The 6,000-nt window shown below is 41.3% G+C and overlaps 1 protein-coding gene across 1 annotated transcript in view; it reads left to right on the top strand.

Moving 5' to 3' along the window:
* The window catches only part of CERS3 (ceramide synthase 3), a 34,028-nt gene continuing 28,028 nt past the window's right edge, over positions 1 to 6,000 (top strand). The window contains exon 1 of the mRNA XM_026040541.1: positions 1 to 108. The gene's annotated coding sequence lies outside the window, so the exon portion shown is untranslated. The remainder of the gene's footprint in view (positions 109 to 6,000) is intronic.

Genomic DNA, 6,000 nt, shown 5'->3' with positions numbered 1-6,000 from the left:
TGGTTGTTTTTCCCTTTTGCAGCATGCAGATCTGAGCTACCTCAAGGAAGAGGTGCTGTGAGAACGCTGTGATAACTGAATGGTCAGTGGGCAGCTTTGATCAAGAAGGTATGGTTAGCTTGATGGTTCCTGTGCAATATCTTTAATCTTGTAATAGAGTCCTACGTAGGTGGTGAGTTCTGCCTCATAAATGCTCTTCAAAAAGTATGTAGAAACCACATTCAACTATTTTATTATCTGGAGCAGCCCCAAATTTGCCCCAGTTAAACAGAAGTTTTTTTTTTTTTTTTTTTGCAACTTAGTGCAACAGTGAAGAAATCGTGGACTGAGGCGTTAAGATGTTTTCCTGCCAATTACCTGTTACGTTACCCGCACTTGGCTGTATTAGCCAAGTGATGTATGAATCAGCTCGCTCTAGGCTTTCCTATTTGGCAAAAGGTTCCTAAATCTTCTTGGTTCACTCTCCTGGTTCAGAYGTGAGAAAATGTGGAGATAATTTAAAGCAAGAGCAAAGCATTGCTGCTACATTCCAGAGATAATCCTTCATGGTTAATAGTGCTTTGGTGCTTCAGTTTATTGAATACCCCTCCCTCTTTTACAGTAGGACTGAAGACATTTAATAGCTACATAAAAACAATACTTCAAAACAAAGCAACAAAAAGCCCCATATGAACAAAAGCAAATCTTTCAATCCAGATCACTTTGGAAGGAAACTAGAACTGAATCCAAATATTGGTCATGTCTTATTTTACTGCARTTTTATGGATTATGGTGAAAGTTTCCATATGCTCAGAAGAAGTAGTGGAAATTAAGGTAAAAAGCCTGTCCAGAGGTATTATGTATTAAGCCAGTCTCTCATCTAGGGAATCTTGAGCCCCAGACTACTGAAGGCTCTGGGAGGGTCTCAGCAATGACAGTGTTGTCCTCATCCTGGTCCGGTGCTCTTCCATAGCCATCTGCTATTAGCTGTCCTCAGAGACAAAATAATGAGTGAAATGAAACTGTGATCCAACTTTGACCTGTTATTCCATTTTTGCATTGGTTATAGCAGAAAAAGGGGGCTAGTGAGCTTCTCTGCAGACACAAAATGCTTAGGCTCCTAACTTGCACGTGGCATTCCTTTCTCCCTTCCCATAACATCTGGATGTCCTACTGTCAGACTGCTGAGTTGTGCCAATATCTTTGGATGTGTTAACTATTATTTGAAACTTGGAGGAATGACTTCCAGCCTTATTTGTTAGTCAAAGAATTAAAAAAAAAATCACTTTGAGTTAAATAAAATTAATGTTTTTATGTTACCTGTGACCACCCATTCAGTTTGTGTAGTTTCCCTCTATTTTAGGGAATTTCAACAATTCCAGTTTATATCATCCGAGGAACTGCAACTCTGTCTGCTAAGCACTCAGTTGACTGAGGCAGGAAATATTCCTGAAGACGGTCAGTTAGAAGGGGAAACTTTACATTAAAGCCCATACCTCACTTAAAAACACACTGGAAAACCATGTTGCTGAGTGATTTATTTGTTTTCTTCCCTGCACAGTCAGCAGGCACAGCATCCTCCCATGCATGGCGAGAGCGGTATAAGTTGAGACAAATTCCCATACTGCAGCGACGAGCCACGTGACGTAGAGCATTTCTTCATCTCCTTGTGTTGAAACAGGCGCAAGGGGATGGTGCTCAGCCTTCCTGCTCCCGAGTTTCACTGACTGGCTCCGCATGACATCAGGATTGCCTTCAGTCAGAAATCTTGAAGTACAGCTTTGCTGGGTGGGTCGCCGAAGAATTTGAAGGAGTTGTGGAGATAGGGCGTGTTTACCTTGACAAAGTAGTGAGTGTAGTAGTGCTGTGCTGCCGAAGTGCTTACGTTCTGTTCGCCTGCAACACCAGAAAGGTACGGGGTTCTTATTCTTTTTTCTTATTTTTCTTTCAATCTGTGGGGTTATGGTTTGAATCGGTACTGTGTGCTCATGTCTATTGTCTGTTTTGTAAGGGGAAGTTGGAGTAACTCTTCTAATATCCTTTGGATATAGGAGTTCAAGCCAGGTAGACATTTGAAACAGGTGCTTGTGAGATTTTATGTGTTACCACTACTTATTCCAACCTGTGAGACTGCTTTCTATTTTACAGAAAGAAATACACGTTACAGTACTTCTTTTTTTACCTCTTCTATCATCATTCTAGAGAGTGTTTCTAAGAGCACTTGATTTTGAATGGGAAGGGAGGAAAATATTAAAAGGAAAAAAGGTTTTAGTTAATAATGTAAATGCATTTTCATTAAAAACAATAATCAGATGTTAAGATGTTATTAAAAACAATAATCTAATGTTTTAGAAAAATGCTTCAAATTTTATCTGTGAAGTTCTATGCAATATCTATTACATGTGAAAGTTGGTTTCAAGCCTATAACACGACTTATCTGCTTCAGATCAGCAGCTACTACTATGAATAATACACTCTAAGCAAGTTGCCACATACACTTCTTTCAAAGTAATGCTGTAACAGTCAAGAAGAGCAACTCTGTGTGTTTTTTAGTCTTATTTTTGTAATATATACCAGCTTTTAGTTAACTTCCTAGCTTGGATCAAGTCTCCAGCAGGGGTGATGCACCTGATGAGTTACCCGGGTCCRCATTAACTGAAGATATTTTTTCTTGCATTTGGTAGGACATGAAGGGGATGCCAAACAGAAGCTGAAATAATGAAACAGCAGTTATAGTGTGGCTCCTCCTCRGGTTGGCTGTGTGGGTGAAAGACGTGTGAGTAGGTTATTTGCAAGGATAACCAGCAGGAGGAGAAATAGACACTGTGATGCACAAGAGACAGCCCAGCTTGTTTGGGGTGGAGGTGACATCATTAAAGGCAATTACTAGTTGGGGCTGCTGCAGGTACATGATAGCTGGAGCCCACTGTCTGCCGGACCCGGTCCAGGAGGAAGGAAACAAGACAGTTTGCAGAGTGCAGCTGCACCACCTTGCCCCTTTGCCTATCTCCCGAGGGCTGATTTAAACCTCTGAGTCACGCAAGGGGCAGGTGAAGCAGTCAGCATCTTTGCTTTGYAAAAGCAATGCCCCCTGAGTAGAGAGGGTATTGAAAACTTCACCCAGAAAATGAACTCTTTCACATTCTTTCAAACATTTTTCTCCTACCCCTTCAGAACAGGGAAAAACATAATAAAACTCACTTGTCACCTTAATTGAGGGTTACTGCAAAGTGCCAGTTTACCATGCTGCTGTACAGAAACCGAGTTACAAGGTAATATGATAGAATAGTAAAAAAGGTAAAATATTCTAATTGCCTTATAACCAAACATTTAAGTTTTACAGTTGAGGTGTTGCTGAGTAAATATAAAGCTAAAGGTCCCAGACCAATCTTAATTTAACTCTCTTTTATGGGTAGAGTGGCTCAGAGTGTTCTACCATAAGAACCCTTAAGTGGGGCAGCTCTTTTATTCTGCAGTACTGCTCTGTGTGTGAGTGGACTTGGTTAGATATTTTTCATGCTGATTTAACTTTYTGAATTTGAACTTGTGAATTTGTTGAATTCGCAGTTGAATAAAMAGGATGAGAAAAGATGGACAAGATGCAGAATGATTCTAGGATCAGCCCAGTATTCTTCATTTCAGTTCTTTCATTTCATTCAACTATTCAATGATATATACTGGTCAACCAAGAAACACACTTCAGACAAACTTTAAAAAAAAAACGCTGTGTCAAGAAGCAGAAATCAGCAACATCTCCAAGAGGCAGATAATAAGAGGTAACAATTAATGCTTGTAACAGGCAGGTACCCAGAGCAAACAAGTGATGTCTGAGAGGATTTTGGATAGGAGATGGAAGAAGAGAATGGAGCTCTTTGAAATTTGTTAAAACCCACTTTTCTGCAGTTTTTAAAATTATTTTATTTTATTTTATTTTTTTAAAGTGCCTCTTAGCTAGTAGGAAAAAGTTGCATACCTGTTACCAGTAAGTGTATGGTCCATATTTTTTTCCACCTAATGCATGGGATTCTTTAAGCACTGTGCTATCTAGGATTCATGCAATTGTTGCTTACTCTTAAACAAAAATAAAACCTGATAAGGTGCATCACAGCCTTATTAGCTCYTTCAAACCACTTTGGTTTAATCTTGATGACTAACATCCTGAAACAGCTTTCCTATCTGAAAGTCTTGATTTTTCCCAGCGGTTACTGCACCAGCTTTACTAGTTCTAGCACATGATAASAGAAATAGGAGAGAGATTTTATGCTTTTTGCTGATTTTATTCTTTTCCTGCTGCAGTTCCAGTATCACACCCAGTAGACTGTCTAATAAGATGCTCAGATAAATGAAGACTCTTCACTTGCATGTCTGTGTTAAGGATCTACCTGGTTTTCCAGTCTGCTCAACAAATAGGAAAGGAAGTCCTTGCAACTCATCCTTCAGATCTGCATGTAGCCTTCTCTTAGTTCTTGTCTTGCAATTTAGGTTTTTGCAAGCAAAATTATGAGTTCTTGGAATTTTTACACAGGAGCAAAATCAAGATTTTTTTCTCTGTATTTTTTTTAATTCATTCCCCAGACTGTAGTAGCCAGAAATTCTGCTTCCAAGCAGCTTCTCACTTTGCTTTTCAAAATACAGCCGCTTAGATTATGTCAAACAAAAAATAGTTCTTCTTTGCTGAACAGCATTAGAACTTCCCTTTATTATTTATTTTTAAACTGAATATTCAGGATCCAAGGAACAGTTTTAAAATAGACTTTACTTTGGGACTTCCCAATTATGTAGGCTTTAATTTTAATTATAGAGGGTGCAATTCCTGAACTAATCATTCCTGATTTTCCTGTTTCACATTAGCCAATTAAAACTAGATTAGACAGGTTGCAGGAGAGATCCTTCCTGAGCAAGGAGGTAATTAGTTTTCTTTATCTGGAGTGTTCATTTTTTGGTGCATGGGGGTTCTATTTTTCTGAAAACATCTTGATTATTTTTCATTTGGCTTTTGCGTCACTGTAGAGCAATGGCAAAGCTCCTGGTTTTGTGCATGCAAAGAGCATGGCCAGTGTTTGTGTGAGGACGTGAAGCTGGGGAGAACCCACACGGGGTTCAGCAGAACCCGGTCTCTCTGCTGCTCCGTGAGCCTGGCACATGTAGCAGCTCCCAGAGCTCTATCAGCTCTGAGGAGGACGCTCCGAGCAGGGCACCGGGAGCAACAGGGAGAGCACCGGGAGCAATAGGGAGCTCATGCCGAGCAGCCTTTCAGGTTCCTTGYCGGAGCCGCTCGGGTTGCTGGAAGCCAACATACGCGGGGACGGCTGCCATGGATGGGAGGCCAACAAAAGCGGTCGCCCTTTAGCATCCACAGCACAATCCCAGTGCTGGAACCCCCTAGCTGAGGTTACCCCGGCTGTGTTGTAATGAGCTCCTGGCTAAACCTGAGCTCRTTTCACACTGCTGGCGCTCTGAGCCTGAGTGCTGCAGTGCTGGCACTTGCTTTTCAGGGGCGAAAGTTGCTCGGCAACTTAATGAGCCTRTTGCAAAAGCACTTCCCGTAAGTGAGTAATAAGAAACTGGTTCTGCTATTTCCCAAGATTTCAGGCACTGTCTGAGGAAAGGCYGGTCTGCGCCGTGTGCCTGCAGCCCCTCATCCTGGGTGGCAGAAGGGACAGCTGAAGACTCAGTCCTGCATCAAGAGCAGCTTTGGTGGCTGCCCTTCCTGTCTCCCTCGCGCTATGGGAATTGTAAGATAATACAGCCAAGCTGTGCTGCAGATGTGCTGGTCCTCCTAACCTGTGAGCATTTAATAAGCTGCCAAGTATCTTGGGTTAAAAGCAAAATTAAATAGTGCAGACAAGCGTAATTTAAAATACATTCAAGTGCATGAGAGAGATTTAGACAGAATGTGCCAGAAGTGTATGCCACAGAGTTGAAAGTAAGCCTTTTTTTTCTTCAGAAAATGTACTGTGCAAGCAATAAAGGGGAAGTTCTGTCTCCTATGGCACTGGCAAGGTGCCTTTAACCCGGTGT

Source organism: Nothoprocta perdicaria, unplaced genomic scaffold (genome assembly GCF_003342845.1).
Source record: "Nothoprocta perdicaria isolate Ctin4 unplaced genomic scaffold, notPer1 scaffold_26, whole genome shotgun sequence".
NCBI classification, from domain to species: domain Eukaryota; kingdom Metazoa; phylum Chordata; class Aves; order Tinamiformes; family Tinamidae; genus Nothoprocta; species Nothoprocta perdicaria.
Note: the sequence above shows the minus strand (reverse complement) of the source record. Positions and strands in the feature narration are given on the sequence as shown.